Source organism: Anas acuta, chromosome 28, assembly GCF_963932015.1.
Source record: "Anas acuta chromosome 28, bAnaAcu1.1, whole genome shotgun sequence".
Taxonomy (NCBI): Eukaryota; Metazoa; Chordata; class Aves; order Anseriformes; family Anatidae; genus Anas; species Anas acuta.
The window spans coordinates 1,005,561-1,028,573 of record NC_089006.1 but is presented as its reverse complement, the minus strand read 5'-3'; the positions used below and the strand labels follow the sequence as shown (position 1 = coordinate 1,028,573).

General features: G+C 49.1%; 1 long non-coding RNA gene across 5 annotated transcripts; it reads right to left on the bottom strand.

The window, feature by feature from the left end:
• Positions 1 to 1,008: 1,008 nt before the first annotated feature.
• Positions 1,009 to 21,512, bottom strand: LOC137845660 (uncharacterized). 5 transcript variants are annotated; one of them, XR_011090249.1, is made up of 5 exons: positions 21,213 to 21,512; positions 10,419 to 10,488; positions 8,517 to 8,610; positions 5,095 to 5,259; positions 1,009 to 2,279 (listed from the first exon to the last, which is right to left on the bottom strand). It is a non-coding gene; the product is annotated as an uncharacterized lncRNA (long non-coding RNA). The 5 variants fall into 5 exon arrangements; XR_011090251.1 differs by lacking the exon at positions 21,213 to 21,512 and adding an exon at positions 15,583 to 17,081; XR_011090247.1 differs by lacking the exon at positions 21,213 to 21,512 and adding an exon at positions 10,620 to 15,560.
• Between the last annotated feature and the right edge of the window lie 1,501 nt (positions 21,513 to 23,013).

Sequence of the window (23,013 nt, the reverse complement as noted above, 5' to 3'; positions counted from 1 at the left end):
GCCAGCCTGGAGCAGCCCCATCCGAGGGCCTTGTTTCCGATGCAGTTTTCAGCCTGCTGATTTCTAACACTCCTCCCGGTTGTTGGAGCAGCCTGGAGATGACAGCAGTAAACACTTGTGTTTGGACAAGCCAGACTTCTCGTCTTCAGCATCTGCCGAGTTTTACAGTTTGAGCACAAATTGCCTTCTTTAAAAGCATTCTTTCCTGGAATCACCACGTTGTTTTTGCCACCTCATTGCTGCTGTCTCAGGAACTGCCTGCACCCAGTGCTCGGTGCTGCTTGCTCCAGCAGCACGCCTCTCCACCACAAACTGGACATTCGCCGTGCAAAAGAGAGAGCAGCGAGCACAATCCCATCCCCCTGGAGCTCACCTGCACAATGGCAAACCAAGGACTCCCTGCTCCGAGGCATCCCCAGGCTGAGGCTGATTTCTATCGGTAGCCGATGGACCACGTAACGAGCAGCCAGCCAGGAGTTAGCATTTCATTGAGCAATCCTAGCAGGAATTACCACCAAATTTGTAGCTGGCCTGAAGTTGAAGCATCATCGATACAAAAGGGAGCAGGGTTATTGCACAAGAAGGACTGCCTGATGTTGAGGTCTGGAGTAACATCACTCCGCTGTAATTGAAGGGAGGAAATACCAGCTGTGTGCTTAGGAGCTGATCCCTGAGGATTTCGGCTCAAAAACGGGAGTCCATCAGTTAGAAACGACAGAACTTGGTTTGTTCAATGCAACAAAGCGAAGGCTAAGGAGACACAGAAATGCCTGCTATAAATACGGCAGGGAAGTAAACACCATGGAGAGAGAAGACCTATTTAATCCAAAGCACAAATTGGCACAAGAATAAATAAATATAAATTTGCCATGAACATAGGCTGAAAATTAATAGGATTCTAACCACCAGAGAAGTAATGTTCTAAAACAACCTTTTGACAAGCAGGAAACCATACTGATTTCAGGATGGCTTTTGAACCATTTATAGTTCATAGGAGGACAAGGACAATAGTGGACAACGTGTTTAATGTCTTAGAAATCTGTATACACAAACATTAGAAACAGAACAAACAGGAGGAGCTTGAATTCTTCACACAAAGCAAAATTCTGATTTAATTGGCGTAACAGGGGCTTGTTGGGATAACTTATGTCTGGAATATTAATATCCAACTGTATAGCTTGTTCAGGAAGGGCGAACAAGGAGAAAAAAGGAGGATATCAAGAGCATAGGTACATTCTCTAAGAGTGCAGGAGGAAATAGTCTCTGAATAAGAATTAAAGAAGGAAAAATGGGTGCTGCTAGAGCAGAGGCATATAGCTAGGAAGAGAAAACAGAACAGCCATTTTAATGAGTGGTTTGCAAAATCATCTGAAAGATGGTACGTGGTGGTAGCGAGGGATTTTAGCTACTCAGAATTGCTTGACAGGGATCCTGTAAATCATTGATTGCTTGGCAAATTTTATGACTGCATTGGTAGAGCAGTTCTTACCCGAAAGGTAAAACAGACAAACAAAAAAGCTAAAGCTGTCTAGATTTGCTTCTGGCCAAAAGGGAAGGATAACAAGACAAAAACAGCTGCTTCATAAACTGGTAGAATCAGTGAGGTTGAGCAGAGGGAAGGCAAATCTATGCAGATTGCTAAAAAGAACTTGTGGCTACTTAGAGAAACAACAGCAACAAATGCAGACTGTTCTGATGAAGAACAAGCGGTCAAAATTAATTAAAAGATCAACTTTTCAAAACCACAAACTGACTGGTTTCAAACATGGGGCAGAAGTGAAAAGAAAAAAAACACTTCAGGTTACTCGGGATGGATGGTTAAAAGCTCGAGGAATTGGGGACAAAGTCTGCGGGTCCGGGCTCCAAAGGATATGAAGCCTCAGAGAATGGGGAGGCACCGAGAGCTGCTCTGTCAGCAAGCAGAGGGCGAAGGTGAGAGGTGGTCCAGAGCTCCACCACGCAGAACTGGTGCTGGGAGGTGACAGGCACAAGCACGACGCTCCTTTTGCTTTTCTGCCTTTACTAAAAAGGGAGCTCCTCCCGCGAGCCCCAGCGACAGAAGTGTGAAATCTTCAGCAAAATGACGGAAAGAGGGAACAGATTAGAAAGTCCTTAGACGGGTTGTTTTTTAGATTAGCCGGGGTTGATCATGGAGGGCTCCTGAACCCGCAGATCCAGAGCGTTCAGCAGTTGTCTTCAAGAATCCTCTCGATGTCACAGGGAAGATGCCATATACAGGGATTTTCATAAAGCTTTTGACACCATCTTGTATGACATTCCTATAAATGAAGTGGAGAAAGTCATCTAAGTTAAGCTTCTCTAAATCAAGTGCAAAACCAGCTGGAAAATCTACTTGGGAGATAGTTTAGCTCAAAATAGGAAAATATATCAAGTGGAAATCTGGCCTAGGCCTACCATTATTCACTGTTTTCATACCTGACTTTCATGATGGCATAAAGACATTTCTTATTAAACCTGCAGGCGGATCAACTTAAAAGCCAGGATTAGAATTCAAAACAAGCTTGATAAATTGGGAGAAACGGCCTGCGAAAAAAAAAAAAAAAAAAGTAGGCTGCAATTTAGGAAGGGCACGTGCAAGCTCCTGTGCCCACGTAAGGATTTACAGATTAGGGAACAAACTGCTCTAAAATAACATAGACAGGGGTGGGCACCACACCAAATGGGAGGCAACCATACTGTGTTACTGCAAATATGGGGTGCATCGTGCCAGAGTGTATAAATCAGCTTATAAACTGGGGTCCCACAAACACCTGTAAGGAATGATCCTTCCCTGGGCCCCTACCCCGTGGGTAAGAATTTTTTTCCTTATCTCTAGCACAAGTTTCCCTCAAAGCAGGCTGAGCCCGTTGCCTCTCACATTCTCCATTTTCCCTGGGTATTGTTTTCCAGGGCATCTTTTTATTCACTCCTAGTGATTTTCCTTTGAATAATCCTTTGAATGCATTTACTGGCATTTAATGCATTTAATGGCATTGTGATGGTCTGAGCAAAGATGCGTTGCATTAACGTGTAAATATCCAGCGTATTAATCTCAGCTACAAGGTGGATGCCAGGCATTTCGTAAGGATGCTTTCTCCCACAAGGATGACAAAGTGTGTTTGTTTCTCTATAATTACAAGCGGGAGTACACCTCCACACTTCACACTTCAGCTCTGCTTGTCTATTTATTGCAGTTTTGGCAAATTCATATGTCACTGAACGGGACCCTCTTGTTTGGTTTCTTGACTTTTCTGCTCAAATTTGTCTGTTTTGCTGTTCTGAAGATTTACTGGCTTGGGTGTTTTTTTAGCTTTCTCAAACTCTTGGTCAAGCATTTGTGTCCCTTCTTGCTGCAGCCCTTCATCATTTATCTGATGAAGGATGTCTTAGGGAGACCAAATTAAGCATGCCTCCTAAGCATTAAATCTGCAACATATTTCAAAGACTTTCTTGTGCCTCCTGCAATACCACAGAGAAGAGGAATCCTTCATATTTAAGATCCTGGGAATGAATTCCCTAAAACACAGAGGGAAAAAGGTGGAGGATGGGGGACTGGGATGCAGTCCAAGTATCATTCATGCTATCTATGTATCACTTTTGGTCCTAGAACACATGGCAGCGTTAAGGTGCTGACATGCTTGTTAGCCTTTAAGGTGTATTAAATATGAAATGCTGCAGGGAAAAAGAAAAAAAAAAAAAAAAAAAAGTGCCTCTGCCCTAGAGGGGGAGAATTGCAAGTATTTATGGCCAGGCTTTCAAACAAATCCTCGTGGCCAGAGACCAGCTCTCCAAGCCACACTGAAGGGCAGCGTGGGACTCTCCAGCCCCAAACAGCTCAGCAACAGCCTGCAGTGACTTCCTCGAGTGGTCAGAAAGGTCAGGTGGGTGATGACTATTTTTCCCATTCTGCAGTGAAAAAGCAGTGAATACGATCAAGCAAAGGAGCCTTTTTTTGCTTTCCTCCATCCAGCCTCATCAGAGACGCAAGCTCCCTTCTCTCACCCTATATCTCCCAGAGGTGCAAGGCTGTGGATGCTGCCCCTGGACGCAGCCCCTTGGTAGCTTCCAGCCCCAAACTGGGCACACCAGTAGCCTCTGTCTTTACTGCAGCAGGAACACTCTGCACCAAACAGCAAAGTTTGAAAACAAGCCCTTTGGCAAAGCCTGGGACTTACTCAAAACAAACCAGGAGCAGCCACAAGGATCTCCTTGCTGTGGCTTTTTGCCCCGTGAGGCTAAATTTGGGGTGCCGACCACCAGGGCATAGTGGAAGGAAGCTGGGGCTGGCGCAGGGCTTCCCAGGCAGGTTTAGATTTGCTTATCCTAAATAAAACTGCACCACTGAAAACTGCTGTCACTCACAATTTATCTCATTTTCTAGTGAATATGTCGAGGACTGCCAGCTCCAGCACAGATCTTCACACCACTCCACACCTAATTCTCCTTCCCTGTGAAAACTAAATATTCATTCCAGTCTTTGCTCCCTATCCTTTAACACGTTATTACTCCCTGCAAGGACTTTCCCCTCAAACCGTGACTGCTGAATTTCCTTCAGAGCTGTTACAGAAGGGCTTTTCCCACACTTCTGTAAATCCAAATATCCACTATCACCTGGACCCCGTTAGTCAAATAGCTGTTAATACCTTCTAGGACACTGAAGAAGCATGTCAGGTAAAATCCCTGCCAACACCACAGCTGTTGGTAGGGCTGGTGATGTTTTCTGGCCACCTTTTCCTTTTTGCCTTATATACGAGTTCAGGCAGCTGGAACTGCTCTGATGAGTCTTTCTGCAAGCTTTCAAATCCATCTGTTCCTGATACTCTGTGCTTCCCTTCATATCAGAGCCTCCAGAGTTGGTATTTAACACTCCTTAGCTTTCCCTGATTCCATTTTTATGTAAATACACATTTATCATGTTTGCCTGAGGAGAAAGTATTTGTGGTTTCAAATTCCCCAGTGCTGCCTAATGCTTGCATGCACAGCCTTTAAATGCTGTGACCCTTCTGTCAGGGAGACAGTGGAGATTTCGAGAGGATCCAAAGCCAATTATTCTAACTCCTGTACACCAAAGGGCAATGAGTTGGTTAAACTTACCATTTGTGCTGCTCTAATTCCACGGCGACAGAAACCTGTTGGGAAGTTGGGATTCCTCTGGCAGCACACGGAGGCACCAGCAGTGTCACCTCCCATGGGGACATGTGCCAGGGACCTCTGTCAGCAGAGACCAGGGCATGGCAGCTCTCAGGCCAGAGCAGATATCTGTAAAAAAAAAAATATGAAAGAGGCCCTCTAAGACGTGCCTTGTCCTCTTCACCAGCGGTACCGAGAGTATTGGGAACTAGCTCAGGTGGCCTCACGATTTGTGGATATGTGTGGTGAAGTGACGTGATTTAATTAATGAAATCATTGATCCAAGAGGGCCTGAGGCTGTCAGCTGGATGCCTGGATTCCTGGTTTCTTGCTTCCCAAGACAGGAACAAAAAATGGCCCAGGAGTTGGACAAACCACTGCATTAGGAGTGGCCACGCTCAGCACCCGAGAGAAACTGAGGCAGGCTTGCCAGAAAGCCTGATGTGTGCTGATGTGGACCAACTGGGGAGCATCATCAGCACAGATGGACACTGTGTTCTGCCTGGAAGGAGGGCTGGAAAATTTCCTACCTGTCATTAGATCACCGTGAGGCCAAAGACCCCTTTTCTCCACCACAAAAGATGTCACATAATTATTGCAAGTTCCCTTTTGGGTGACCTAGTGCCCCAGATTTCCCTTCAAACATTGCTGTCTGTAAGGAGGTCACATCTTGCTTCACATTAAGGAAGAACAAATCCAGGGGCAGCTCCCCAGCTTTCGGGATGGGGAGAAACACGACTCCCTTACAGCGAGAAACACTGGAGAAAACTGGGAATTCCTGCCCTGGCCCAAGGAAAAAACCTGTGCAGACTTCTGGGTCTGCTCGTGAGAGATCACCAAGGCAGATCTAGGGGTGGAAGTGAGAACAGAGCCTGGAGGTCCAGCAGATGGGAAGAAAGGTATTTCTGTGCCAATATTTGGAAAGGCAAATGAGAAGACTGGGGTAATTACAAGCCTGTCAGTCGGACAGGGAATAGCTGGCCGTTCTATTGGAGTTCCCCGAAAACAAACTTCATCAGCATAACCTGTTCTCTTGATGGAATGATAAATCTGGGTGATAAAGGTAAATTAATAATTTAATGACAATTAAATGTGAAGAGCATTTCATTTGGTACCTCATGACATTATGATCACGAAACTCAAATGGTAAAATCAAACATCTCCCCTATGAAACGGGCTGCGAGCATCACGACCTACAGGTCTCAACCTGCACTGAAAATGTGCCACCACCAGGAGGTCTCCAGAGCATCCTGCAAAAAAAACGGCTGTCGGACAGATCTGAACAAGTGAAACGGACACAATCCTGAATCACACCTACCAGATTCTTCTCTCCTAACCGTGGATATATCCAGTGCCAGCGTCAGCATCTCAGCTGTCACCTCAGACTCCAGTTAGAAGCTGAGATTGCATCCAGGCAGGCCAGGGAGAGCAAATCGAGGGGTTCTGCTCAAATTCAGACACCGACAAGGGAACAGCTTCCTACCAGGGCCAGAGGAGCTCAGTTGCCTAAATGTTGGCTTCTATAGTGCAGCTCCAGACACCTTGGGGTGCCCCACACATCCCTGCAGTGCTGACAGGTCAAACACGGGGTCTGTGGGAGACTCACATGCAGATGAATCTAAGGTAGTACTGAGAGATTGGTATTAAGGCAACAAAACTAAGCCCTGGCACTCTAGGTGAAAAGGTCTGGTGAGAGATTCGAGTGAAGTTGGTGTTTTTTCTGCAACCATCCAGAGCCATTTGAGGTGCCCTGGAGGCGCACCTCTGTCTCCAGCTGTCAGCTCGGATGTGTGCACGTTGTCCAGCAGTGCAACAACAGGATAATGGTTGGACTTCATGATCTCAGAGGTCTTTTCCAACCGAAATGACTCTGTGATTCTGTGACATCCGTGCCTGGGCAGGGACTGGACAGGCTGCACGGCCACCCGCGGGTGCGTGCACATGGCAGGCGGCGGTGCCAGGCCGATGTTCCTATCTCCTGTAGGCAGAAAGGCCCGCAGGTATCCTGCTTCCCGGGCAGATATTCAAAGCTCTGGGATATTGCACACATATTTTCTCAGCTTCACGTTGCCGGGCATTTGGCACGCTCCTAAGGAATCTGGCTTTGCAGGGCAAAGGGACTCCAGGCAGCCGTGTTTTTTTCCTGCTTCCCAGATGGCCTCGGGGAGGAATTGGTCAGCTCAGGCAGAAAGAAGCTCCTCCAGGCACGCCCAGCACTGCAGTTACAGGCAGCTGTGGAAATTTATTCTCCAGAAAGCCGAGGTGCCAGGGAGCATCGCCAGATGATGCTCCAGGATCCTGCAACTGCAGGCAGCGGGTAACACACAGAGACATCGACGTAGGGATGTCACATCGCCAGGTGGAACCCTGTCGTGGCTCCTCAACAAGCCCAGGCACAGCAAAGAAAACACAAGGGCACCACTGCTCGCAAGGGCAGGTGCCAGACTGCACCACCATCCCCTGCCCAGGCTCCTGCTGCACTCTGCAAAACCTTCTGGTTGCTGGCAGGTAAGTGACAAATCCAACAGCCACAGGCAAAGCTCTCCAATTCCAGAGTCTAACCCCAAAACGGGGGCTGCACCCAGCACCCACCATCCCGGGGGAGATGCCCCCTTTCTGCAGTAATTCCTCCAAAAACAGTGAGCAGGGAAGGTGGTGGCACCAAGAACTGGGCGAAATGCCTGGCCTCCAGCGTGGCTGGCAGCTCAGACCTCACACTGTTTTCAGTCGCTGCTGTACTTTTAATCTCATACAGTAAGCAATTAAGCTGTTATCCCTTTTAATTTTGCCACTGATATGTTTCCTAACACGGAGCTCTTGCCCGACGCAGAGAGCAGTAGATTTAGTGAGAATATAACGGGCTTGAGAGGTATTTGTCAGTGCTGGTTTTCTCAGGTCAGTCTAAGTGCCTGTGCCAGAGAGTTAATTTGTGAATAGCAGGTTTATAAATCAGATGAAGTTCATCAACAAAACACATACTTCACACTAGGAACTCCCCAAGGGTTATACAGGTGCAATCTGGATCCCTAATAAGCTTTGGGCATGGGGTCTATTACCTCTTACTGGAGGGAAGGGAGGAATAAAATCTCAATTTCCAGTTAGTCACAGAGATTTGATCAACACATTTGTGTTAATGATCTGTGGAGTGCAAATTGCGTGAAATCTAAAGAGACACGGAGAGGAAGATGTTACGGACTGCGGGTGCCCAGAGCCCCAGTCCCATGCTCGGCCTCCGAGCAGCTTTTGGGGAAAGGACCATTTCGGTTTCTTTGTGCACTACCTAACACAATAAAGTCCCAGCATATAAACGGGGTCCGCTGAGCCTGCTGCTATGCGGGTACTAAATAGTTATAAGCAAGCAGGAGAGAACTGTAGCATATCCTTACCTGGCAGGGTCAGACTTTGCATACTGTGTTTTCAAGTATACGTGCTGCATGCTGCGATTAGTGTAGCAGCAGCAGGGTAATTTTTCACACATGTCTGCAACAAAACAACGGTGCAGTTAATATACAGGATCCTGTGCAAGCGCCAGCATCAGCAATTTAACGGCAGCGCCTTGACTCCATCACCGCAGGGCACGTGGGGAGCCTTCGGCACAAGGTGAGGAAGACAGCCCGACCGAGTGCCTCCCCTGAGGTCCCCCTGCCCTCCCCAGCCCTCCCCTCGGCTATCAGATGGCCACGTTTTCCTCCCCTGCCATGTGGCAGCTCTTGTCTGGATGTGTCCCTAGCTGCTCTCGCCATCTGCTCTCTTGCAACCGAATCACCTCGCTCACTGGCCCGGTGTAACTGGAGGCAGGTTAAGAGTTAAAATCCCAGTTTAGCTGTGTTTTAGGTTGCATCCAGAGAAAGCTGTGCCCCACTCCGTAGGTATGGATCGAAGAGCAGCTCACAAAAATACAGGTTTTATTACACATCTGCTCTAACCAGCTCCTCTCTGCACCCCCCAGCAGCACACGGGGCTGGGAAGCCAGTCCCTTTTCCTGTTCCCAAAACCTGGGGTCGACCCAGCCGCAGCCAAATCACCACCAAACATTTTTTGGCTCAGATCCACATGGGAATTGGGGATGGGGTGACCAGGAATCCATCTGTGTACAATGAAGCACTGCTGTTGCTTATGGAGCTGGAGGTGCCCACACTCGCACCCTGTGGTTGCCTTGATGCCCCTTCTTTCCCCTTAGCCCCCTCCCCAAATTGTTTTATGGGCAAAAGGAAGCCCCGCAGTGCAGAGTTCAAACAGAAGACTGCATCCGCATGTGAAGGCACTGCATTTGCAAAAATAAATAAATTCAATTTTGCCTCCTCTGTACTTGGCCCCAAATTGGGCAAAAACACTGTGTCCCGTCATCCTGCCTGATTTGAGGATTTGTTTCTCAGGCCGGGAATTAACCAGAGTGGAGATTTTTTTTAAAAGTCTCCTAGCTCCATCAGCAATGCCACCACGTTACAGAACAGGAACAGGAAATCTCTTGGTAGGAAAACAAATCTAAGTTTACCCTGCCCTCGTGCCTGGTGGAGCCGCCCTTCTCCAGCACCAGCCTTTCAGACCAGAGGCACCAGACCTCGCTGGCCTCACCGCTGCTCCGTGGTACAGCTGCCAGCTCCCTCCCTGCCACAACCCAGGAGCCCTGATGCATAAAATCCACTCGCTGTCAGTCCCGTGGATGCTCCTTGCCTCGCACAGCCTATTAAAACATTTCTCCCAAATGCTCTCACAGCTTCCAGGCACCTTCAGCTCCAGGCTCCTCCGTAACCGCATCGTTTTGCACCACCAGCAGCTGAATCCCTGCTCAGAACCCCGGGGCCAAGCACACCTCTCCCCCCGCTCCCTCTGCACCTTCAGGGGAAGGGAGAAGCCGGTTGTGGGAGCGCAAATTGGTGGGATAAGCTGGTGCTCAGCTGAGCCCACTGAGCTCTCCTACTTATTCCAAGTGAACTGCTCACTTTGAAGGGATAAACAGTCTGATTAAACTAACAGCTCTTCCTTCCTAGCCGTGATTCTCTTTGAAGGATATAGGCAAAGCCAGAGCGAGAGCAATTTCTAGCAGCAAATCCACTGCTGACTCCTCCTGGGAGAGAGGCCTCTGTGCAGAACGGGAGGAGGAGAGCCGGAGCGGAAAAGCTGGTGGAGCTTTGCTTTCTATCAAGTAATCTTGTTATTGCAATTTCAGAGCTAAATGGTAAATAGGCAGGACTGCTGGGCAGTGCAGCAGGAAGCAGGCCTGGGTCACGGCGTAATTTAGCTGATACAAACAATAACCTGTGCCTGGACAGTCTGCTGATACAAACCTCAGGGTACCGGCGGAATCGTGCCACGCAGTCCCGTCGTCCCAGGATGAATCCAGCTGTGCTGGGAGGGCTGATATGGGACAAGTAGGAAAGATGAACGGATAATTAGTGTAAATCTGCTCAGGTGTACTAACAGGTCTTACCAGGCTAAAAAGGAACCTCAGGGGGGCTGTTCTGGGTCTAATGTTCCCTAATGTTTACCCCGATACAGAAGGGTGGTGGGGAGGGTGGAGGAGATGCAGAGAGCACCTCGCACAGTGGCCTTGGCTGAACCTGAAGCATCTTTATCCAACCTGACAGGACGCAGGCACAGTGAGGGCGATTTGCATTTTCCAAGGAGAGGCAGTGTTCTCCAAACAGCTCCTCAGCTGGCGACACGTCTGGGTACCCTCCTGACCCCGATCCTTCCCAGCTCCCGAGCCCTTCTCTGAGCCAGGAGCTCACATCCAGCCTGCTCCGAGTGCCATCAGCCCATCCTGCCTCTCATCCAGCTGCATTTGCTCCTGCAAGGAGCTCAGCACCTGCAGAGCTCACCGATTTCACACCGCCGCGGTGCACTGTCTGTGCTCCACGTCTTTATTTCCAGGCAGATTAACCAGTCTTCTCTGGACAGCTACACATTACATTGTTTTGTGCCGCGTTTCTGCACCACTCAGTGTGGTTTATATCTTCGTCATTCAGTGTACAGCCTCAGGGCTTGTTTACTACGCATCAAACCCTCTTCTGAATAGGGAATCTTTTACTTCCTCTTGCGCTTATCTATTGCTCTCATCACCCGGGGAAGTAAGCCTCAGAAATATCACAGAGGTTGCAGATTCTCGTGGTGCCCTCTGACACGAGATGTATTCTCCTCCTGCAACCTGCTCTTCGACATGTCCCTCCGAAGGCAGTCCTGTGGCATCCAGCAGCACCAGACTTAATTCAGCGCTCACATTGCCAATGCAGCTGTGGTCCTGCCAAGCCCAGACCCCCTTCCCTCGTTGCACGGTGCTCTGAATGCAGCAGGTGTTCCCAAAAGAAAAACAACTTGTCCAGGAAATTAGAGCGTGAATAGTACAGTTTGCTTGCCACCAGCAAAGATAAGTTATCTCATTTCTGGTACCCCGTAAGATCTCAGTTCTTGTCTTAACCCTCTCAGCGTGCTCATAACAGGGGAAGGTTCTTATCCAATATCTCAGCTTTCAGAAAGAAGAGGGATGTATCACATCCTACTGTCCTCTTCCGCCGAAGTGCACTGATACGATAATCACAGAAATGTTTTGGTTGGGATGGACCCCAGAGGTCTCTCGTTCAACCACGGATCAGAGCAGAGCTGAATTACATCACTCAGAGCCTTGTGCTTTTGAATACCTCTGAAGATGGAGATCCCACCGCCTCTTTGGCCTCGTTCCCAGTATTTCACCCCCCCAACGGGGAAGATTTTTTCCTTCAGACCAAGCAGAAATTCTCTTGTTCCTAACTGTGTCCATTGTCTGCCACATTTCCAGTGTGCACCAAATTTGGCTTCCTCTCTCTGAGTATCCATGAAGTAGCAGGAGACGGCAATTAGATCCCCCCCCACGCCTCTCCCCATTTCCCATATGCTTAAGCCCACAACCATCTTCATGGGTCTCCTCTGGACATTTATCCCATCTGTATTTTACAAATCGAGGCCATGTCAAAGCCTTGCTGAAGCCCAGGTATGCGATATCCCCTGCTCTCATCTGTCATCTCCTCACAGGAGGCAAATCGCTCGGCTGGGCAGGCACAATTTGTCCTTGGTAGCTTCACACTGGAGAGCTCAGGTCTTCCTCGAGCACCACGGGGTGACAGCAAGTCATCGGCACCCTGAAGTCACTGCCAAAGGGAGTCTGCCATTCCCAGCAGTGAATTCTTCCTCCTCAGTCTTGCACATGCTTGGCTTCGTTTCCGCGTGTTTTGGTAACACTGCCTTCTTGCTGGTTCCCAGCTGAAGTTTGGAAGTTGCCCAGTAGCCTCCTCCAGCTTCGGTTAACAGAAAGGGCTGTTGTTTGCTACACAGAGACGCCTGGCTTCATCAACCCTTTAGCATGTTTCGTTCAGAGAGCTCAAGCTCAGGTCACGCAATGGGCACTGACCAGCAGGCAGCAGCTAAACGCAGCTAAAACCACTTGGGGCCCAAACGAGACCTGAGGCTGTCTGGTCAAGGCAACCCCCCTGGCCATCTACAATAAAGACAATGGGAATATTTAGTGGGGAACTAACGAAATCCGAGGTTCCCTCTTTGGGCCCAGACTGGGGAAGAGCTGTAGCTGCTCACCGGGATTAAAAAACAGTAAATGCACAAGTTTGAACCCAAATTTCCTTTCTTGGTACAGCTAAATCTTTTCATTCTTCACTTCTTTTCATATTTTTTTTCCTACCTAGAAAAGTTTAATTAGAACAACTTAACTCTAGTTGCAGACAGCTGAAGATTTGGGCTTTGCACTGGACTGAGCAGAGAAGTGGCACCGTGGGCACCATTTTCTGTCTTCCTGCTCCGTGCCACATCCCACAGCAATCACACACCTCTCTGCTTATGGCACAGGTCGTGCTCCTGTCACACCCAGCAGTCCCCTTTCCCCTGCCCACTCACAAGGCTCAATGACATGTTGGCTTTCCAGCCTTAAAGCCGTTTTCCAGTGCTCTGTGTGACAGCCCCGAGGTGTCCCCAGACGTCTCCCATGCTCTGTTGGCACTTGTTTGTCCATGGGGTCAAGCAGCTCTGCAGGGTCAGTTCAGCGTGGACTTCTTTCTTACTTCAGGTTTTTCTAGCCTGAAACTGAGAAAAAAAACAAATGGTTTTGCACCTAATAATAAAAGCTGTGAAGAGTTAAAATGTCCCAGGAGTAGAAGGAGCTTTGATTCATTTCTTCACATAAAAAGTTTCTAATTATACTGAGTCTTATCTCTGTGCTAGAGCGGATTCATAACTCTGCCTTTGTCCTTGATGTGCTCAGAAGCACTGGCTAGATTTCGGACAGTGTGGGGATGAGAGTTTAGGAGAGAAAAGTAGTTACCGGGTATTGTTTGGGGAGGAGGGGCGCTCAGCTTCGGGAGCTCCAGGGATGGGTCTGGAGAAAAGGCACGAGCAGTGACGGAAGCATCCTGGTGCACGTGGTGCAGCCACAGGCTGGATGACATCCCAAGGTCCCTTCCCACCCGGATTTTCCTACAGGCACCTGATGTCGAGCAGAAGGGTCCATCTCCAGGAGCTCCCGGCACAGGGCTAGGACGCAATCGATGCGCAGATGGGAACCCGGTCTTCTCCCCATCATCAGAGGCAGCAGCAGGCCCCCACGCTCCAGCTCTGCATCCTGAGCTCCCAGGCGTCTCCGGAGAGCTCGCGCAACGGGAGAAAGCGCAGGCACTTCTGCTAGGACAAACCAGTCAGCCAAGCACTTAAGCAGCACTCCAAATCTCCTTACATAACTCCCGAAACAAAGGCTGCCCATGCAGCCGCTCTAGGCAGGCAATCAAACACGCTCCCTCCCACACAGAGGGCACGTTCCCGTGACAGGTTCCTACATCAAATTTCCACCTCGGGTTTTCGCAGAGGGCCCAGGCGCACTCACACATGCGTGCGCACACACGCACGCTGCCCTGTGTGGTTATACAATGCCTGATTTTTGCAGTTCAACGCCGAACGCAGATACAAGAGCTGCGATTTGCGATGCGAGTTACACGTAGTTCAAGTAGTGATAACAGCGGGATTAACGGTGGCCGGACCTGCTGCCATCGGCCACGCAGACACAGAATAAAAGCTCTTGCACTCGGCAGTGTCAGAGCAGGAGCCAGCAGAGCCTCTCCTCTCCCCAGCCCCTGCAGCCCTCGCTGGGTGGTGGCAAGCTGCAGAGGGCGATTTGCTCCACGTGCTTTGGAGAGCATCCTTCCCAGGATGGATGCGGAAAGCAGCGGTGATATGGACAAAGACAGAGAGTGAGCAAATGCTCTCGGGGCTGGTGCTCGAGCTGGGCAAATATCGGAGGCAGAAATCCAGTGCTGTGAGTGGAGGAGTTGGTCCTGCACCCCTCCGGCCCTGCGCTGCCCCATGAGCAGCAATGGAGAGGCCACAGAGACATCATCCCCCTCTGGGGAACTGGCACAGCTGGAAACCTAATGGCAAAAAGGCAGTGGTTCTGCAGCTGGAGTCATTTCCCTGAACACGTCACCTTGCGACCACGAGCCCAGTTGTGCTGGCTTATGAGCACAGCAGGTCTGCAGCAGAGGAAGGAGAGGCGGGGAGGAGCAGGCACTCCTGCTTCCAGGGAGACATCAAAAAGCAGCGAAATCTACAAAGTAGCTGCTATTCCTGATGTACTTCCTCCTCTCTGTACCCTTTCTCTTTGCTCTCAGCCTGGCGATGCCCACGGAGGAGTGATGGGTTATTCCAGCAAAATCCCAGACGAGGCCATTAGCTCAGCAGCGGCGAGCTGCTGCGAGCACAGCGGAGCAGCCATCTCAAACACTGAGCCTCACTAAAAAGGCTTCTCCGGCGGTGCTGGCTCCTGTGGCACACCCAGGGTAAGGCTGCAGGTAACGGTCTGCCATCTGGGGACGTGCCTGGCAAACCCGCTCGAGCGAAAATTCTGCAGCACGTATTCATCCAGAGAGAAAAGCCAACCGTGGGAGTCGGAGAACATCCCACTCAAATGCACACGCACGCACACTTGCTGCCTACACGGCTGATTTCAGCTCTGGAGAAGGGCCAAATCCCCATCAGTGCTGTGAGGTCCCACAAGACCGGAGCGAGGATGTTGCTCAGGGCAGCGCGGGTTCAGTTTTCCCCCCAGCGCAGAGCGGCTCACGCCGAAACACGGCGCTGAAACGCGCTGCCGCTCTCCCAGATGATTTTATTTTCCCACAGAAGATCAACATCCAAAAAAGGTAGTTTGGAGACCAACTCTCAGAAAGCAAGAATCCAAAGTTTTAGTCACTGATAAATATTTTGGTTCTAGCTTTCCAACTGTGTCTGCTCCGATGAGAAAGCAACGTTTGTCCTCATCTAGGGGTCAGTGTGTTTTGCTAAAAGCACAGCATGGCAAATAAATCTCGCTATTCCGCTGTGAGAGCTGCTGAACGGTGCCGTGACAGAAACCGTGCTGGCCCCTGCGGCTCTCACAGCTCCAGCCTTGGGAGCTGCCCTGCCTGTACCCGAGATGCTCACCTCGCCTGGGGCTCTGTCTCTGGCAGAAGAGGAGCCTGGCCTCTCCATGGGCATCCTCCTTCTTCTCCCCCAGCATCCACGCTCGTTGTGCCAGGAATGTGAGAGGAGAAATCCCCGCCTGCTGCCTTCGGTCTCTGCTGACGGACCTGTTGCCTCTGAAGTTTTCTGATCCCTTTTTGACCCTGCTGTTACCGCCTTTCCTTTGCCTCCTCCAGCAGCAAGTTCCTCACTTTCGCTTCCCGCTGTGGAAAGCTGAACTTCCTTTTATCTGCCTCAAACGGCTCTCCTCCCGGATTCATCAAGTGCACGTAGTTCCAGTGCTGTGGGATTTGGTGAATGACGGCTCTGCCTTCGTTGTATTCACCACCTCCATGGTGTTGTAAACCTCAGCCACGTTCCCCCCTCTTACCACCTTCTCCCCCTTCTTCCGTCTCCTAAGGCAGCTGCTTCAGCCCCTTGCTCATTTCAGCTGCTTCTCCCCACTTCTCTTTAACGTGAGATACAGAGAGCAGAGGGTTCCAGGTGATCCCAGCTATTTCCAGTAAGCCCCGGGGTGCTTAGGACGAGGGGGATTTTTCAGACGAAGGACATACGGAGTAGACACAAGAGCGAGTAATTAATTACAGGAGAAGCAAATTACTTCAGCACTGCCACACACGGAGGCACAAAACCCGGCTGTAATGGGAACACCCCACGCCTCCCCAGGTCATTTACCTCTATGGCAGATGGGGATTAGCAGCCTTCTAAGCCGGGCTAAGGACTCCACAGTTAAGGGTGTAGTTTGCGCTCACTTATAAGCCTGATTTCACAGCCTACATTTCTCAAAAAAACATCTTTGCGCTTGAATTTCACACACGTTATCTGTGGCCAGAGCAGAATTTTGGCAAAATGCGAGATGAAGGGAAGAGAGGAGAGTCTCTGCTCCAAGAAATGTCTTCTCTGCAGACAGCTTGGCAATTCGTCCTCTTCAGGAGCAATTCCTGACGGCCAGGGCTGAGATGACAGCAGGGTACAATCTGGGACCACCAGCAAGAGTCACCGATGTGCTCCTCAATACCAGAGCCCAGGAGGCCCAAGTCCCAAATGGCTGAGGATCCTGCACAGCATCCCAACGGTTAATCCTCTGCACTGCTCAAATCTTGCCCCCTCTTTCTTGTTTGAATCTAGGCTTCGCTTCAGCCACTTGACCTTCCTCAGTCTCTAGCTGGGATTATTCAGCCTTCCACTGTCAGAAATCTTCTGCCCTTGCAGTGAACTGCAGATGAAAATCAGATCATTTTTTGGTCCCTCTTTAAAGCACGTCGAGCTCTTGGAGCTTTCTCTCAAAAGCAGACTTCCTAGCCTCTGAATTTCACTTGTGGCTGTTTTCTCTGTCCTTTCCAAAAAGACTTTTTAAAGGTAGGAGCACAGTAGCTGGACACAGCATCCATCTCAAACGCAGCATCCATCTCAAACTCATATTTGTCGTCTATCCTTCGGGATCTTTCTTTTGTGTCTTCTTCCAAACACTGGCTCCCTGTTAGGGAAATATGAAGGCTGGTTTGCTGGATGTCATTTTGCAATTAGTCATATTAAAATCGATGCACCCTGCTCAGCAAGCCCACCTCACCACCCAGCCCAGGTGACTCCCAGAACTGAGCAGTTGCTGCCAGCTTCTTTTTTAGTGACCTGCTGCTTTTCCTCCATACGATTAGTGAGAAAATAGCCCTGTGGCAATGGCTGTGCCCTCCAACACTTGTACTCATTGATAATTAGGGCATAAAACCAAGGTGGGAGCAGCTGCAGCTGCAGAGCTGGGCTCTCGCTGACTTACCAGTCTCCTTCCAGCTGCGGTCACAGGATCAGTGAGGATGAGGCAGGCAGGTATCACGCTTTTCCTGATACCTTTCCATCACCCTGAGCCAGCTGTACGAATATTTGCAGCCCCTAATTCACCTTTCCTGCATCAACTTGTTCAGCTTCTCCCGGCACCCAAGGTCTCTGCAGGACTCCGGCACTGGCCACGCAGGAAAACTGCCTCTTTGCTCCCACCTCAGTTCTGACCTTCCCACCAATCACTTCTACTTTCCTGCATTTTTTTCCTTAGTCTATGGCTGTTTATTTTCCTCACAGCCCTTTGGTGAAGGACATTATCTAAGGCACTTTGGGAATCCCAATAGAGTCTATTAAAGAAATTGTTCTTGTCTGGCCCTTCAGAGAACTCTGCTGCCTCTTCCCCAGTGATTCATGTGCACCCATTTGCCTGCAAACGCCATTCTTTGGTAGTGCAGAGCAAACTAATGCCAACAAATACTTCTCCAGATCTTTTTCGGAATGCATTTGCAAATGTGCAATATTTCGGCCTTTATATGCAAAGCCATGTTTGAGAGAGCTCGTCCAGCCTGCCATTTCTAATTCAGCAGTCCCATTCTTGGCTTTCTTAAGAAGTCTGAAGCGAGACAGCCCAGCCCGGATGGTTTATCATTGTCCATTTTGTCAATTGGATCCATAATCTCTGCTCCAGGCTTTTCAGTTTTGGACATATCCTCTGATGAGCCTCCACGAAGGTTAATTACAGCATGGGAATCTCCATGTTTTCTTCTACAATCAACAATAATGCAAATAATTGCTTCAGTTTCTCTGCAATGGGATCGTCTCTTCTAATTGCTCCTTTTATACTCTGATCATGTTCTGGCTCCGTCAACTCCTTGGCACACTCTTTGTTTCTGATATATTTGAGAAAAATCTACTCTTTTCTTCTTTGCCTGTTCCTCAGATTCTTTCAGCTCTCCATTTGGGCCAGGAGCTCAGTGACAGATACCCAGAACAGGTACCCAGCACTACCATAGCCCCAGCTGGGTCCAGCCATCCTTTCCACGAGGTTTCTCTGGTTTTTACTGGTTAGTTTCCCCTCCTCCTTTGGGTTGCAGCTCTCCTTCATACAACATTACTCACCCTACGGTGCCCCAGGGATTGTCTGTTTTGTCCAGGCTTTCAGTGTGCCCGTTTGTGTTCATGTCTTCATTTAGGATGTGCCAATCCATTCTTCTACTTCCCAAGGCTCTTGGAAATCTAGAATATACCTCAATTTTAATCCTCTGGATAGCTTTCTTCTGGGCTACGTGACTGAGGCTAACACTGCAACCAGGCAGCGCAGCAAAGGAACTCAAAAGCCCTACAGAAGCTTTAAAAGCACAGCATTAATACATTTATTTCCAACAGTTAAGTCTGTAATCTGACCAAGAGATACCACCGGGGTTTGCAGGGCAAAACTTATTTTCCACGGAGCAGAAGTGGCAGCTAGCAATCTGTAATCTGCTACAATCTGCTCCTCCCAGAGCTCCAGCATAAGATTTGGGCAGGGAACAGCCTTAGGTCAACAGCTCAGCCACAGGGCAGAGCTCTGCATCCAGCACCGCAGCGTGCTTCAGCATCGTGCCGTATCTCTGCAGCTCAGCTGGGACAATGCTGTCCTCTGGCGAGACAGCAGCCCGGCCACCAGCACCACCAGGATCAGGGCAGTTTGTCATTTAGACCCGCAGAAGTGGAGAAATCTGACAACATTTGTCCCCAGACAGCTCCGTTGTCTTATTTTCTGGTAAAATTGCTGAGGGCCCGGCACAACCACGCTGCTGGGGATGTGGCAGCTTTAACCATGCAGAAGATGTTACAACAAGCAGAGCTGGCATGTAAAGAAACCATCTCATTTCACAGGAAAGCAAAACCGAGATACAGATTTGCCTGCTCAGTGGCTTGACGTTTGTCTTGTGTCACGGACTCAGTCAGTCAGGAAAAACATGTCATGTTCCCGTTACCTACCCCTTTGTCACTAGCCCACGGGCATGAGCTCAGGCACTGCCGAAGGGGTTCCTGCTCTCACACTCGAGGAGCTGCAGGCACAGAAGTCCCAGTTAGCTGCACTGAAGGCATCCCTTCACTCCTGAATGTACCTTGGTGTCTCCAGGAGCTTCCTTTTCTCTGCTGTCACCCAAGGCTCCAGTGGAAGCCCGTGGAGTGCTCCGGTTTAGCTCTATCTGCTCACGTTCTCCCTAGTTATCAAATGTCTGTGCCTGAATTCACACCACTGACTTCACGTAGCTGAATTCATGCAGGTCCCTCGTCCATGGACAGGACACACCTGGCCGTTCTGACTCACTGAGCATCCTGGATCAATCTTTCTCGACCCTGATTTTTGCCACGAACCCAGCTGATCCCATTCTGAACACGTTCCGCCTTCTGCATGAAGACGGATTCGGAAAGCGATATGAATGGATCGCATCCATTGATGCACCCACTTCTCAGGCAGTGGGAAACGGCAAAAAAAAATAAAATAATCCTCTCTCCCCCTTTATCACAGCTGTCTGCCACACTCCCTTCAATTCACCCCATCCCAAGCTGGGCTCTACCCCATGAGCTGTTCTTTAGAGAGAAGCCAGCCTCGGCCTCCTTGCCAGAATTTCGGTACCTCCTCCAGTCGGCTCTATTGCCAGCTGCAACAGATACTATCAACACCCTGTACACACCGCTCTGTTTCCTCTGAATTCTGCTTTGCATCTATTTGAATTGAATGTAATCTGCCATTTTGTGCACGAGTATCATGGGACCCTCTTCAATTTCTTGCATTCAGCCCTAGATTTGGCTCTCCTGAATCATTTTTCCCTATGATTTTGCCAGCTTACTATTCACAGTCTTTTCTGGATCCTTTCTGAATGCGCTGATCAGCCTGAATACCAGCACAGACCTCTGTAGGCTTCCACTGGCACCCGCCACCACTCTGAAAATGGACTCTTTGCTCTTGTAAACACTTATTAATCTGTGGGCCTGCCTCTTCACCCCTAGAAAAGTTAGTTTCTTTGTAGGTCACTGGTGTGGAAACTTGCTCAAAACACACGAACCTCCACGTACAGATGTTTTAACTGCATCACCCTGGCCCACCAGCTCACTTACACCTTCAGAGAGCCTGGATACACCTCCAAGCTTTGATTTCCCTCTATAAGAACCAAATCAAACTCTTCCCCAGCATGCTGTATTCATCCAAGCAGCTAATAAAATTATTCTACATCATTGTTTCCAACCATTTGAGGCTGTTTGAACACTAACTCTGGTTCTTAAATCAGTCCAGGACTCCTTGTAGCCATTGACACCCTATTTGTCACCCTCCATCCCTCTAAGGCTGGGTTAGGCAATAAAGCACAAACCCCTTAGCAGCTGAACACCTTCACCTCTGCGCTCCTTCGGCACCCTTGGGTGACTGCATTTGCCCTTGGCAATGTTCTGGTTTGCTCCTAAAACTTCTACCAACACTTACTTTCAGAGAGTTGCTCGAGCCCATCTTCCTCTGCACAGCAGGTTGCAAATACAGAAACCTTCTTGGGATGACACTGCAGCAAGCAGTAATGTCAGGAATTCATTCCCTTCTGCATGATAGCTTTGTTTGGTTTGTGTCCTCCCTGCTCCTGATGTGCACATCAGGGCAGAGTTGCCTGGATGGTTTCCTTACAACCGGCCTGGTAAAAGGACTTTTAACTTCCAAATATATATATATATATATAGTGCCAGCATACAAATGAGAACAAAATATCTCCTGAAACAGGGGAAGCTCAGACCAGTGGGGAAAGAAAATAAAACAGAAGGATCTGAAACAAATTTACCTCCTTCCACGGTGTCCTTGCGGCGTGAATTTGTCCTTCAACTTCAATTTCAGCAGCTTTGAGGGGCTTCCAGCTTTCAGAGAAACTCAAGTCCCTCCTGGAGGCTCCTTCCTTGGCTGCCGAAGCCTGGCTGTGCGTCAGCTCCCCAGTCTCCTCGGCATCTCCTGGTGCCACGGAGCACGTTCCCTGCCCTCTCCGGTTGTCCCTGTGCTCCTGCAGCCCCCGGGAAGCTTCTCCAGCAGCTGCTCCAGATGTCCTCTCCAACCCAGTCGCCTGCCAGCCTGCTGCTCGCCCCCCCCGGAGAACACGCAGTCCATCTGCAAAAGCAGAGAACAAGGACTGTTTGCTCAAGACCTTCACACCACGGCTTTAAATACTCTCCATGGCAGAGCCAAGGATTTTACTCATTTAGCCGTTCCTTTTAATTTCCTTTTAACTAGCGTCGTCTTTTCATGTCGTTTAAAGACTTTTTCAAAATTCTGCTCTCTCTGCAGTCAACTTTTTTTGGCTCTTTTTCCTCACAAGGATGTTGAATTTGAGTACATTACAGCCGGCATGAAAAAAAAAAAAAAGCATATCTTTGATAGTGATATATTGATCCAGGTTCTGTGTATTACTGTAGAATAAATCAAAAGTTACTTCTCCCCTTGTAAGGTCGTTCACTAGTTGCTTCATGGATTAGTCATTTATGGTGTCTAAAACTCATTTTCTCTTCCAAACAGAAGCAGCTTTCCCAGCCTCAAATTTTGTCCAGTTGCTCAAGTCATTTCCCCATAATAACAAAAATCTCATTTTCGGTAGCTGAGGACTGCAAAGCCAGATATATAAAATGGCAACGTTTAACCAACAATTTATTGCACTAACTACATCCTCAGGTGACTAACTAGTTTCTAGGAAAAGAGGGGTTTCTGGAGCTGGTCTCACCTCCCTGAAACAGAGCCTTTGAAATCTGCTCTGAAGTTTGAGAGTTGCCAAGGAGAAAGTTCTGTTACATTTGTCTTTTTCTGTTATTTTCTTTATGCCAGCTTTTCTAAGAACATTTTCCTTTTGATTGGCACTTCGTATTGTTTTGTTTGTAGCTATTTAAATGCGTTGTTTTGACATCATGTGCATTTATACTCAATACATCATTAATTGGGGCGAATTCCATTCCTTTGCAAGAATAAAATCCTCCGGAATAAGTCCCTACACTATTTACAACGTTTTCTACACCACGCCTAAGCAAACCCACTGAAACCCCCTGTTCAAACCACGATGGAGACTTCAGCAGGATCTCAGGGAGGCCCCAAAGCTCGGCTCTACCTGCACCACCAGTGCTTCGAAAAGCAGTCTCCGCAACCCACGAAGAGCAAATTGCCAGCCAAGATTTGGAGTCAGCTCAGAGCTGTGCTGCAAGCCAGGAGCTAATAAATGTCACCGAGCCCGCACAGAGTAGATTAGAAACGGCCATTTGGATTTTGGCCATCAGGCTGTGCAGCGCAGCTGCGACACCTCTCTGCGCTCCTGCTTGAATGAGAATGGATTGGGGAAAAAAAATTAAAAAAAAAGTTCATTTGTAATTTAAAAATCACCTGAGCGGGTTAATCTGCCTCGGGGAGTCACTCCAGCGGCCGGCACCTTATTCCAAATCCCAGGTGTCCTCTGCCAGCTGCCCGCCGCTGGCTCCTGCTCTGGTTACTTTTGTCCTCCAGACTGGAAGGCCTGTTAACGAAGCAGGTTTTTCGCTCAGACACTTAGGTACCATGACTAAGTAAGCCCTTAATGCTCTTAGAAATTCAATAGTTGAAGCAGATAAAGGTCA